Here is a 13,774-nt window from a genome sequence, read left to right as displayed (position 1 = left end):
TACTGAGAGGCGTGACTTAATACCTGAACCAGCTCCGTGATTGGTCCGGTCTGTCTCCTCATTAATAGTACAGCTGACCTGAGCGAACTGATATCATTTTTGGGGGGGACAAATCCACCTGTTTCTACGGTTCCTACGCCTATGGGTATCTGTTTCTCCTCCACAGTATGAACTGTGTGTAAGTTGTAGTAGGACTGGTAAGGGACTGTATGAAAAATAGTCCATTGGCTCCATCTGGTGGGTTTAGTGTTTTCTGCCGGTGGGAAGTGAATTATTGGGAATCAGTCTGCAGTGATTAATTTATGTATTTTTTTTTTTCACTTGTATTAGCAGGGTGTTAACAAGGTGAATGGTTATTAAAAATAGTGATTAATAAACATGCAAGTAAATTATTGGCGGCATGTCTGGCCATGATCTATAAGAGTTCTCTTCCGTTTGGGTAAAGAAACAGGCCTTGTGATATTTTACTGATTCAGCCGTGATTCATCCCAGGAATCAGAAGCAGGTTTCCCCCCGGATAATGGTTTGGTGATCCAGTGAGTACTGGAACTGATGGTGGTTTGATTCTGTAGAGACTGCTGAGAAGATCATCAGAACTCCACTGCCCTCTGCATAACCTCTACCACCAGAGAGTCCACAGGAGAGCTGTCTCCATCCTTAAAGAATCTACCCACCCCCAGCATGGACTGTTCACACTTCTGCCTTCAGGCCGAAGGTATAGAAGAGTGAAATGCAAAACCTACAGGTTAAAGAACAGGTTCTGCCCCACTGCCATCAGACTCCTCAACCTACCTCAGAAATAACCTGCACCTTACTCTCTACATGTTTACATATCCCTGATATTTCTCTGAGGCACATGTTCACTTTACTGCAACAGTGTTTATAATTGCACTACTGAACCTTTTGCACTTTTATCACTTTTATCTCACTGCTGTAGATAATCATGTTCTTACTAGTAAATAATATCCATGTGACATATTACTGTAATCATGTACATATTGCAATTATTGAAGTAAATTTAACACCAATTTAATATTTGTATATTTAGTTAGTTTATTATTTCTTGCTTTATTGTATTTTTCTACTTCTTTTCTTTTTGTGGAATACTTGATGTGGAGCAAAGAAAGAATTTAATTGTATGAGGAAACTTGTTTTCTTACTGTGCAGATGAGAATAAACTCTTTGAATTAGAAATTGAAGTAGAGCTTCAGGTTTCACCGTCAAGCTGTAGTAAGTCTGGTTGTTTTACGGGGGTTTAGTGTAATATATCTGCTGGTTTGTGAATGTGTATTTTGATCTTAATTAGTGAGTATTAATTATATAATAGTATTAATGGTGAGTTATGTACTTTAATTTTAGTTTAGACTGATTGCACTTTCCAGTCATCAGCGTCTATATGTGTTGGAGTGTATCTCACAGTAATTAGGAAGGTGTTCTAACTTGATTCCTCCTGACTCTGAAAGTTCTTTGAGTCTAGGCTGGTTATAGTTTGAATGTGGATATGTAGGTATAATAATAGTGATTGTGTTTATAGATTAACAGGTATATTTGAATTTGCACTGGAAAAAGTACTAGCTATAATTGTGTGTTTTTATTTTATTTTATTTTTAATACATTAATTCCTACAAAGGACTGTGCTGTTTAGAACAGGGGGTTAATGGAGATGTTTTAAGTATTCTAAACTGACTGAAGATTAAAAGTTTTGTATTGTTTGTTTTTTGTTGCAGTGGGACTGGGTCTTGTTACCTGTGTGTCGCTCTTTTTCCTACACAATTCTTTGAGTTTGAGTTTTATGAGCGCTGTGCAAAATTACTGATACATCCATATAAAGTGTGGGGTTTTAACTGATTGTGTAACTGATCATTTAGCAGTTTTATTGTGGGTTTAATATTACAGCCTTTAGTAGCTCTGCTTAGATAGACAAGGCCTCTATATCTAATAGTAATGTTTTAATAGTACCTTTTGGGCCTTATCTGTAGAACTACTGTAATAGTGGCACTTTATATTGACCCAGTGTGCTTCTTTTTTATTTATTTGTTTATTTTTGCGTTTGTTTTCACACGTACCACCTCTACATTTACTGTGAGCTTACTTTTAGGAAGGGTGGTTTATTTATTTTTGGCTGTTAGTGCTTAATAGTACTAATAGTGTTTTATTTCTTTTATTTGGGGTGAACTATCATGTTTTGATGAGTTTTACACTCATTATTTTTGTTGTTTTCTTGTTTTTCTGTTTGTTTGGATCAGTGTCAGTATTTCTGCCCTTTTTGGAGCCTTCCTCTTCTGTTACTCATTTATTTGAGAAAACCTCCTTGGGATCCCTTACCCTACTAATCTAATTTGGGTGGTGTAGTCTTTTATAGAGTTTATTTGATGGTGGGCCGGTCTCCTTCTCTTAGTGTGAAATCCACCAAATATATAACATTATTAATTCACTTTATTTAAATTTTGACTGGCAGGAGTTTTCAACCAATGAGAAGCAGGCATGAGCTGGGGCGGACTTTGACTCCACCCCCTGGTTGTTTTTACATCCTAATCCCTCTCTGGTCAAACATGAGTGGTACAACCCGTTCAGATAATAATCCTGGAATAATTAATGTTCTAGTGTTTAATATCCCATAACTCATCATGTACAGTGTGAATAATCACTAGGGGACATTTTTCAGCCCAAAAACACAGAAGATTTCTCAGACAGGATAAAGTGGATTTATGAGGAACTTCCCACCTTAAATCTTGCTTTTAAAAGCTGTAAAACTCATATATAATGAACTAATCTTAGATAAAGCTGGTTCCTCTTGAGTTCCTCCAGCTCTGGAGCTTCAGGGTGCTGAGGTAGTATCTTGTTAGGCTTGTGGTTGAGATGCTTTAGCTGAGCTCCAGCCGTTGGAAGCGCCGCTCGAGCGCTGCTTCATTCTGCTGGCTGAGCTCAGTAGCATTGGGGGCTGATACGAGTTTGATGCAGCGTTTGGGGAGATAGTTCAACATGTTGGAAGGGAGAACAGAACTGCAGTGAGATTAAATGTAGGATAAAGATAAACCCATAGTACAGGTAGAACTCACACACCAAACCTGAAATATTCAAATTTAACCCCCTGACAGTTCCAGCTCCACTGAGACAGATTTTAAAAGAAGCTGCATATATTACTCTACAGCTTTGTGGTGTTACGTTTAGATTAGTTTATCTATGTACTTTTGTATGATTTGTTTTAAAGAGAGATGTCTCTCAGCTGAAATCCCCCCAACATAACAAATGGTAAAACATTTTACTGACATTTCTTCAGTTTTTTTCTGAAATTAATTAAATTAATTATGTTCTCAGCAGTGATTAAATAATGCTGGGCTAATATCATGCTATATGTTTTTGCAGTATTAAACCTGATAAATGTTTTTAATAACTGATGTTATTGTTATATTGTTGCAAAGCTGCTTATAATTGGGTGCTGTATAGTTGAAAGTTTTGTCACTTTAGTATTTCAGCTCGTTGCCTTGGTGATGGTCAGTCTGTGGTTAACAGGGTGTAAGTAGGTGGTTGCTGTGATTGTCGTTGTACCACATGTTGTTGGTTTGAGTGTTATTAGTGTATTTGCAGCACTGTGGTATAAGATGATACACAGACCTCAGCTTTCATTCAATGAAGGAAAATCCTTTGGTAGAAAAAAACGCACAACTATAATGATTTATATTCTTATCATTATTGTAGCTGTTTATAATAGACAGTGTGTGCAGGATTATTCTATCATTAAACTGTAAACCGTAGGAAATCTAAATACAGTGTATAAAATAGCCTCAAACACAATATATGTTAAATAAGGGAGGGGTGTGGTCAAACTGTGTGATTTCTTACTGAGCTGCAACCAGAAAGATTTAGTTTCATTCTGAACCTTTAGGATCTTTTTATAGAGGTTTAAATGAGGACTGTGCCAGATCATATCATATATTCAATTATATTACCAAAAGATTTTATATAATAAAAAAAGCTCCATATGATATTCTAAAACTCTGTCTATATTGTTTTTTCATATTATACTGTATTTAATTTTCAGTGCAGTTTATATAAATGTACTAAATATGCAGCACTTCAGTTCTGTGGTAGATGTTACATTATTTTTGTGTATAAATGTAATGTCAATCACCAAAATATTGTTATTGCAAAAATACCCTGAAATAAAATCATATTAATTTAGGGCTATTTCACCCACCCCTAGATTAAATGCTATTTGTCCTCATTTCCTTTATTTCCGTATAAAGACTTCCACACTCCTCTTCAACTCCTTCACTAAAATAAAATAAAGAATAAAATCCAAAATTAAAATGCTGTATTCAGTTTATTCCCATGATGTTTAAAATGTATGATGTTCACAAGACAGGTGATCACTCAGATTAAAATCTTACCAACAAAGATCTGTTATTTTGTCTCTAGGTGTGGGCGTGTCCTCGTCCCCTCCAGTGGGAGAGAGACAGCAGAGGACTTTTACTGACTGACAGCGGCTCAGTGGTGAAGAACTCCATGTTGGTATCAGTAATGTTGGGGTTTGGATCTTAAGAGCAGCACAGAGTATTTATCTTTATCCCCATCAGCAAAATCTGCTGCTAATTCTATATCCCACTCAGTACTATATACTCTCTACCTCAGTAACTGCTGTGATCATGTAGGATCTATATGATACAGTATGTGTGGCCCCTGGTTACCTTATTTCATCACTTTAGCAGCACACTCAATTTAACTTTAATAAACAACACAGAAACTAAATGAGTCTGATGCTTAAGAACACATTTATTGTTTGATTTTAAAGAGTCAAATTGTCAAAGATGCTAAAACAGGAAAAATAACATTCAATATGGAAATAATAACGACTGTAAGAGATCTAGAGCAGCACAGCATTAACACATGGCTAGCACTTTTTTTTCAAGGACACTAATTCTGTAGCAAATACCCATAAAATAAATCACATAAAATCACCCGTAATAAAACTTCACATATATATTAAAATATGTACATGTAACAATGCTGATACCAATAGTTTAAGTACTTTCATAATTAGTGATAATTAAGAGTGAATTTGACCTTTTAGGCCAGGTTTCAACTCATTTAACAAATAAACACAAAAACAAAAATTTATAAATAAAAATAAATAAAATAAATTTGTAAAGGACCAAATAAAGAAAATCAATCACTATTACAAGAAATAAGAATACACTTAAAATACGATTTAGAACTTCAAAACTGTGACCCTGCAAATTGGTGTACTATTACTTTTTCAAGGGGGTTGAGAACCCTAATCCAAAAAGGACAAACTGTCTCCTAAAAAACAAGTTTAAAAAAAGTCCTAATGTTCACAACCTATTAAAAGGCACCAGATAAAATATATATATACTTGAGATAAAAGCCCATACAGAACACTAAATTCACTTTTTATTTAGTTTAAACTATATAAATTACTTTAAATACAGAAAGACTTAATTAATAAGTGTAGGGAATAAAACCAGTGGCTATTATCACTGGCTGTACCGGACACTCCTAGAATATAGATATAATAATTAGACCCTCCAACTCGTTTATGTAGCAAATAGAACCTAAAAACCCATTCAGATGATACAGAACAATTAATAGAGAACGGTGAAGAACAGAACTCAACCTCACTTCACAGCACCTTCAAGTATGGATGTACGCTCTATATAAAAGCATAAAACACACTTAGATACATGTTCCACATAAAGAAGAATTAAGTTAAAAACTATACCCACCACTCAGCAGCTGCACACACACCCAGCTGCTTCCTGGAGCTCCTAAACTCACTTTAAAATAAAACTCACTTTATTTTAATAAACTTAATAAACCAACAGCGCTCTACTTTGGGTTAGTGATGCTGAATTGTCCAGTACAGCACAGAAATCCAGTGATAGAAACTACTGTAACATTTAAACTCCCTCAATATAACATTAAAACAACCAAACAGCCCAAACCTGCTGAAAATGTGGACTCTTCCCCCACAGAGCTGCTGCTCATCTACCAACACGCCCCTCTGATCTCCTGCAGTCAATTAAACCCAATAAAAATCTCCACCAGCAACTTATTTAAACACAAAGCTTCACCACGAGCTCACTTTTCCCAACACCTGGGCTGCCTCTGAAATCGTGTACTTAAGCACTACGTACTGGTTTGGGGTGAGGTGGAGCTGCTGGCTGGGCAAAGCAGTAACCTCAGGTACACTACATCCACCATCATACCTCTGACCTCTCGTTACCAGCAGCACAGTTTACAGAGATTTTACCCAAACTAACTTCATTAAAATCCCCTCAGCGCTGAGGGACAGCCAAAGTTGCCAGGTTTGCAGTTTTTCTGCCAAATTGGTCTTGTTTGAAAATGCAGTCGTAGGTGAAAATTCAGGGGGGGGGGGTTGGGGCAATTTTTTGACTATATTTAAAATATTACAGCGGCCGCCAAAAAAAAAAAAATGTGTGTGTTGCCTTGGATGTTACGTCAACACGGCAGGCAAATGTGTAGAAATTCAGAATAAAAATCATCTTCCTTCATTAGAACAAAAAGAACCAGCAGAACACAAAGACATAATGGAGAACAGTGAGACAATTAGAGCGACAGAGAGAGAGAGAGATCACGAGGCGATAAAAAAGGTTAAACAGAAGAGAAGAGATTTCAGGAGGGGCAAGAACAAAAAAGTAAAAGTCAGTTCTTTTTTTATATAATTAAAATGTTCTTGATTGGGATATAAAACGGTTATAAAATAACTAATAAAACACTGTTGTTACAATATTATTAATGACTTTATGATAAAAAGCAATCCTGATAAAAAATATCTCAGAACCGTTATCCTGCTCTGTAGCTCCGCCCACCCTGTGAGGTTTTGGATGGATAGAGGGAGAATGGAGAGGGAGATAAGACGCAGTGAAGGAGAAAGGGAAAGTAAGTCTCGTCTCCTCCATTAGAAACAGGACAGAAGTCTGGATTCACTCGGTAAGTTCAGAACTAAAGAGCAGAACTTAGTCAGAACCGGTTCTCAGGGTTCCTCAGATCCAGAACCGGTTCTTTAAACTCAGCTCAGTGTCTGATTCCACTGGAAGAAGCAGGATCAGCATGGAGATCTGAACCGGGACTGGAGCAGACCTGGACCTGGATAAAGAACAGTCTGTTCTAACAGTTCAGTAATGCTGTAAACTGAAGAGAAATGCGCAGATATAGAGTGATATTTATTGATCACACTCACAGTGTAGTTTATGTATATTTAAAGCGCATTACTGATTAATGTGGGCTTTGATCTGTTGGGGAGTTGGGGTAGTATTCGCGTTTCGGCCGTTCTCTTGCTGACACGCAACCTCCTAAACTCTCCCAAATAACATCCTCTAAACGACAGAGGACCAGAGAACAAACTACAAGCGTTAGATTTTCTCAAAACACCCAACTTTTCCGTTTCTCCGAGGATATTTACTGAAAACAGCAGAGTCACTGCAGCGGCGCTGAAGATCCTAAGGGGCCGTCTGTAAAGTACTGATCCTCATTTAAAACGAAAACATTCACAGCTCATTTTAATGCAGTAAATTGCTACTGTAACACGCAAATATAAAAAATACAAACTAAAATCACTTGTAATATTTAGAGACACACCTAACGAACATACTACATTTTTTTAGTTTAGAAAAATATGACTCGGTTGTTTTTTTCTTATTATGTTCACGTAAAAAATTGCTACTGTAGCACACACATATGAAATATAGTTAAACATAATCTTTAGCGACACACCTGATGGATATACTACAACTTTTAGTTTAGAAAAATATGACTTGGTTGATATTTTGTATGTGTAAAGTTTTGTTGGGCTTCATTTGGCTCATCAACTTGGTTGATTTTTTTTAAATGAATTCTTTACTATAAAAATGCTACTGTAACACATCCATATAAAATATAGATAAAATATCACTTGTAATCTTTAGAGAAACACCTGTTGAACGTGCTACATTTTTTTTTTGTATTGAAACATTTCACAATTGATTTTGTATGAAATTGTTTACTGTAAAATATTGCTACTGTGAAACAAGCACATATGAAACATAGATATAAAATCTAGTGTAGTCTTTAGAGATGCACTTGATGAACATAGTACAACTTTTAGTTTAGAAAAATATGACTTGATTTTTTTATATGTGTAAAGTTTTGTTGGGTTTCATTTGGTGAAAGTCCATGGTGATGGTGTGTCCACAGGAGCGTCCACAGGAGGATGAAAAGACTTCAACTTATGCAGTTTATTCAAAGTATATTTTACAATGATTCAGAGCAGATATCAGAGTTAGATGCATGGATGATGGATAATAACTGATGCATGGATGAGAAAAGGATGGAGTATGGTATGGTAAATGAATGGAGGAAGGTATTGGATGGATGGGTGGGTGGGTGGGTGGATGGATGGATGGATGGATGAATGGATGGATAAAAGGAGGAAGGTAGTGGATGGATGGTTTATCTTCAAATACAAAAATATAAGGATCAGTAAAATCAAATGTTCCTCTCCCGTGTCCTGATTCAACTATCTCTTTCTTCTATCCAGACAAGATTTTTGTCTCTCTATTCCCTATTTTTGTGCAAATTATACCCTTTTTTAATGTGCCCATGTAATTTACAGCACCTGTCCAAGTCTCCAACAGAGACCAGAATCAGCTGTGGTATATTTGCAATAGCTTTTCACCTGATATTGTTGCAGAAGCAACTGTTTTATACACCATTTAAGCTTTGTAGCATTAGGTATTTAGTGTTGGCATGCTGTCTGCAAGCAGGTGTAAATAAGATAAGATGCAGAATATTTTGTTTACAGATAATTTAAGTATGTTAGAAACATCTAAAAGTGTTTTTGAAGTTGTGTCCACATGGATTCATTCACATGTCCCAATCCCCCCCGCCCCCCCCCTTCACCCCCATCCCGTGCGGCTAAGCGATTTTTTATCCCTATGTCTTATGCGTTTGTCACAGTAGCTATTTATTTATATTAAAATGCGCTGTGGATGTTTTCGTTTTAAATGAGGGTCAGTACTTTACAGACGGCCCCGTAGGCTCTTCAGCGCCGCTGCAGTGACTCTGCTGTTTTCAGTAAATATCCTCGGAGAAACGGAAAAGTTGGGTGTTTAGAGAAAATCTAACGCTTGTAGTTTGTTCTCTGGTCCTCTGTCGTTTAAAGGATGTTATTTGGGAGAGTTTAGGAGGTTGTATTTGAGCAAGAGAACAGCCGAAACGTGAACATCCGCTGAATGTCGAATATCAAACTAAAAAAAGAGGGGCGGATTCATGTGAACTAGCGCTGTACAAACAACAGGGGGCGCAAGAGAGGCAATCTCGCTCCTTTACATTATACTTAAATACATGTTCATATAATAGAATAGTGTACATAATTATAGTATTGTTGCATCATGTATTAATAATAATATTAATAATAATAATAATAATAATAATAATAATAATAATAATAATAATAATAATAATAATAATACAGTTAACATGATTAATAATAGCAGTAAATATTATTTTAATGCCATGTTCTGTTTGTTTATCTGATATGGTTTAATGCACCTTATGAATTTATTCTAATGGCTGATCTGTTCACAGGGTGTCGGCAGTGTCCAGCTGTGTTTGAATGAAGAACAGTAAATGATGGATCTTCAGAACATCAGCAGTGGAGCAGGACCCCCTGTCCTAAAGTGAGTCAATTAAGATAAGTCACATAATTTCTTTATGAAATAGTTTTTGTATTTTAATGAGATGCAAATTCAAAACGCAATGCAAACTCTCAAATGCAACTCATATTCAGAAAGTGATATAAATATTGAAATATGGTGCAAATTCTGAAACACAATGCAAATTAATAAAAGTGATGCAAATTCAGAAATATTATTATGTGTCATAATGACCTTGTGGAAATAAGTTGTCAATTTGGTTACAATTTTACAGTCTACAACATAGTTATAAGTCCCGCTATTTTTGTCAAAAAACACAAAAATACCCTGTTTTTTATAATAATTAAGTGCTTTTAGGTTCCAAAGATTGCTTTGAGACCTAATTTGAGAAAATCTTATAAAAACTATCAAACTAGTTTGATTTTTTTTTTATCTTAAATAAACTGCAGACCTATTTTTTAATTATTGAGTTGTCCTTAATAAGTAAGTAAGGTAAAGTAGGCAAAGTTTTAACTTAATTGGCCAAGTACTTGTTGAGAAACAGATGTTGTGATGGTGTGAAACTCGGAATGCCTTCAACAGAATCACGTGGAAAATTATGTTTCATCAGAATTCAGGTTAGTAATCTTTAGACATGTATGTGAACTGAGCTCCACCGCAGTAGGACTAATTGGGAAATAGCAGTAATTTGATTAATAAAAGTAAAAATTCAGAGCTGCCAGACTCCATGACTCGTTTTCAATTTATTGTTGAGTAAAAAGGATCCCGGCCCCTTTCCTGCAAGTATTTACAATCTTTGTATTATTATTGTTTTTAGGGGTGAGGAATACGGCCCTAAAATAATATCACAGTATTTGATGGTATTTTCACGATACCGATACTCTTGGTGATATGACAAATACACCACTGCAACAAAATGAAAATTTAATTTTATTACTGCATACAATATGATATGTCACACCCCTAACTGAGATATTAAACCATACAATATTTCTTTATCAGATTTGTAACAGAAGTCAATGGAATCCAGAATATCATAATACTAATAATAATTCACTCCAAATATCTCCATATATTCAGGATTAAAGTAAAATAAATGACACTGGACAGATATAATCTGTCTCTAGTAGATATATAATGGGAAATGAGAACAGTTTGATTTTTTCTTTTGCTAAAAACAGTAAATAAAGTAGTACCCTGATGTGATAATTAGGGATAGGTGATACGGCACTATATTTCAGGGAATCATATAGTTTGTGCTGTAAATGTTGGTGATATTATTGCGTAAGATATGGCACAGTCCTAATTGTTATTTATATTAAATATAAAAAAGATATATTTAAGATATTGTGTTAAGATTGAGGTTCATGTCCCTGTAAGAGACATATGTGAAGCTCATTATACTTTGTTCAGATCAGCAGCAGCAGTGTGTGATTAGGAGTGATTAAGGTTAGGAGGCTGCTTCTCTCTCTCTCTCTCTCTCTCTCTCTCTCTCTCTCTCTCTCTCTCTCTCTCTCTCTCTCGTATTTGGCCAGTTAACATCTACAGCTCTCCTCTGTTTTGTTAAAGATAGCCATGTTGATTTGTGAGTGCTTCAGGGTGTTAATAAATGAAAGACATGCTGGGGAACTCAACCTGGACTCTTGTGACTCGCTCTGAAAGTAAATAAAGTAAAGTAGGTGTGGGTATCACCCTAGAGCAGTTAGCTTTAGCGTCTGTACGGTCAGGAGAAACAAGTACCAGGGAGAATAAAGGTGACACAGTTAACACAGACCACTTATTTATTTATGTAGTGCAGCCAATTAATACAATAAAACTGAAGTTCTTTATCAAAGGGTGCAGCAGGGAGACGAGGAGGCAGACGTAAATGCAAGTTATAATTTATTAGACAAGAAATAAAACAAAAACTTACAACATAGAACACAGATTACACTCTGACTGAAAACAAAAACAACCTGACCAACAGGAGAGTGTCTATGAAGAGTGACCCATCCATGGGGGGTTCCTGATCTTTATTAAAGATGTGCTGTGTTTTAGGGGTTTGCTGTGTAAATGCTGGAGTTTTACTGTGTTTAATGTTAACAGAACTGAAACCCAGAGAGCAGCATCTCCAGAGCCCAGCTGTGTGTCTATGAAGAGTGACGCATCCATTCAGGAACCTCCTAATTTCAGCAGTGGAGGAGGAAGCTCTGGGTCTCGGTACATAAGATAAGATAATCCTTTATTAATCCCACAATGGGGAAATTTGCAATGTAACAGCAGCACAGGGGAAAGAACAGAGAAACAGGTCAGGAAAATATATTGTGGTGTTGCCCGGGGTTGTTATGTGTTTCTGTGTGTGTGTGTGTGTGTGTGTGACCCCTCCCCTGGCGGACTCTTTTGGGCCATGTCCTGCCCCGTTTTAACGGGTTAACTACTTGGGAGTCATACGAAGCCCAGTTAGGAGTCATAGCGCGCTACTTCCAGTGGACGCCGGCAGTGATAGCCACGCGACTTTGCCTCGCGCTGGAGGGAAAGGCACTGCAAGCCATAGTGGATCTAGCTGAGGAGGAGCACGGGAACTTGTACGCTCTCAAGACGGCCCTCTGGCGGCGTTTCGGCGGAACACCGGCAGCCTGGGTGTTACGGCGGTGGCTTGGAGAGCACCAGAGAGAGAAAGGAGAGAGAGTTGGGGTCCTTGCTGCGTAACTTCGCACACTGGAACTCCAGAGAGCCTGCAACGCCACGTCCGGCTTAGCAAACCCGCTACGCTGGACGAAGCAACAGCTGAAGCGGACCGGGCCGAGCTCATCCTTGTCAACTGCCAACCTGCTACCAAGCTGAGGTAGAGGAAGACGGCATAGAGGATGACATGTCAAGCCCACCCCGCCACGGCGCCTGTGAGTACCACATTGAATGCTATCCGTTGTTGGTGATGCAAGAAAAGAGGACACAAGGCTAGTCAGTGTCGCGCACCCGAGCTGGCGGGAAAACGGTGCTAGGTTCCCCCGGTGAGGGGTGGGAGGTCCTTACAAGATAACACCCTCGGCGGAGAGATGGTGGTGGGACGGCTGGGTAGCCGGAATGGACTGTGGCTGAGATGTACGGTGCACGGGGTGTCACTCTCAGCGCTTGTGGACACAGGCTGGGAGTTTGGAAGGCTGGGACATTACCGACACCAAGTTGCGGTCAGTGATGTGGTGGTTGGAGGGAGTTGCAAGTCGGGGTGGCGGAGAAGCTCTACAAACACAAATTCTGCCTGGCACCCATCCAAGACACATGCATTCTGGGTTTAGACTTCCTGAGAGCCACGGGAGCTGTGCTTGACATTCCCGCAGCGACACTGAGGATGGGGAAGACCTGCATAGGGCTGTCCACGCAGCGAGGTGAGAGCGGAGCAGCTGAGGGCCATGACCGTGCAGACGTTACGTCATTAGAGCCCAGCAGACAGTGGGAAAAATTGGACGGACATGAGCGGGCAAGCCAACGGGGGGTAAGTCAAACCCTGCCTCCTTCAGGAAGCCCTGCTAGAATAACTTTAGAAGCTGAATGTCGCTACTGTGAGTGTCTCGAACAGCAAGATGAAGTAGCGGAGGAGCGAACCGCAGTGATAAGAGAATCGGGGGAAGAGTTAATTGAATCCTGCGACAGCAAGGAGTTTTGAAACGGCACAGGAAGAGGACGCTGTGCTGGGAAAAGTGCCCCGCTGGAAGAGAGAGAGCTGTCTCCCTGAGTGGCGTGAAGTCACCCCACATGGCCCGGTAATGAAAGCCTACCACTCGGTGTGGGACAGCATTGTGGAGCGTAACGGACTGCTGTACAGACGCTGGGTGGATGCTGCACCTGATACGGTCGAGTGGCAGCTCCTAGTTCCGCGCAGCCTTAAGGACAGAGTATTACAGGCCGTTCACGGGCCCACCAGAGTAGGACACTTCGGCGTGACAAAGACACTAAAGCAGCTCCGGCAGAGTAACAGTGAATAAATAACATCACTGCACTAAACTACTGTTCTGTTCTGAGAGTCAAGCTCTTCATGTCCCTTTAAGAGACATATGTGAAGCTCATTATACTTTGTTTAGATCAGCAGCAGCAGTTTGTGATTAGGAGTGATTAAAGTTAGG

The 13,774-nt window shown here is 38.5% G+C and overlaps 1 protein-coding gene and 2 long non-coding RNA genes across 3 annotated transcripts in view; 2 read left to right on the top strand and 1 right to left on the bottom strand.

Annotated features, from left to right (window-relative positions):
• The window catches only part of LOC111188312 (NACHT, LRR and PYD domains-containing protein 12-like), a 1,256,108-nt gene that overhangs the window by 1,095,954 nt on the left and 146,380 nt on the right, over window positions 1-13,774 (top strand). The gene's annotated exons all lie outside the window — the stretch shown is intronic.
• Window positions 1-13,774, bottom strand: part of LOC125789922 (uncharacterized) — a 286,929-nt gene that overhangs the window by 176,609 nt on the left and 96,546 nt on the right. The window lies entirely within an intron of this gene.
• LOC125789919 (uncharacterized) lies at window positions 6,790-11,983 on the top strand. The gene is made up of 3 exons (XR_007429937.1): window positions 6,790-6,972; window positions 9,607-9,698; window positions 11,760-11,983. It is a non-coding gene; the product is annotated as an uncharacterized LOC125789919 (long non-coding RNA).

The sequence above is a fragment of the Astyanax mexicanus genome, unplaced genomic scaffold (assembly GCF_023375975.1).
Source record: "Astyanax mexicanus isolate ESR-SI-001 unplaced genomic scaffold, AstMex3_surface scaffold_32, whole genome shotgun sequence".
NCBI classification, from domain to species: Eukaryota; Metazoa; Chordata; class Actinopteri; order Characiformes; family Acestrorhamphidae; genus Astyanax; species Astyanax mexicanus.
Note: the sequence above shows the minus strand (reverse complement) of the source record. Positions and strands in the feature narration are given on the sequence as shown.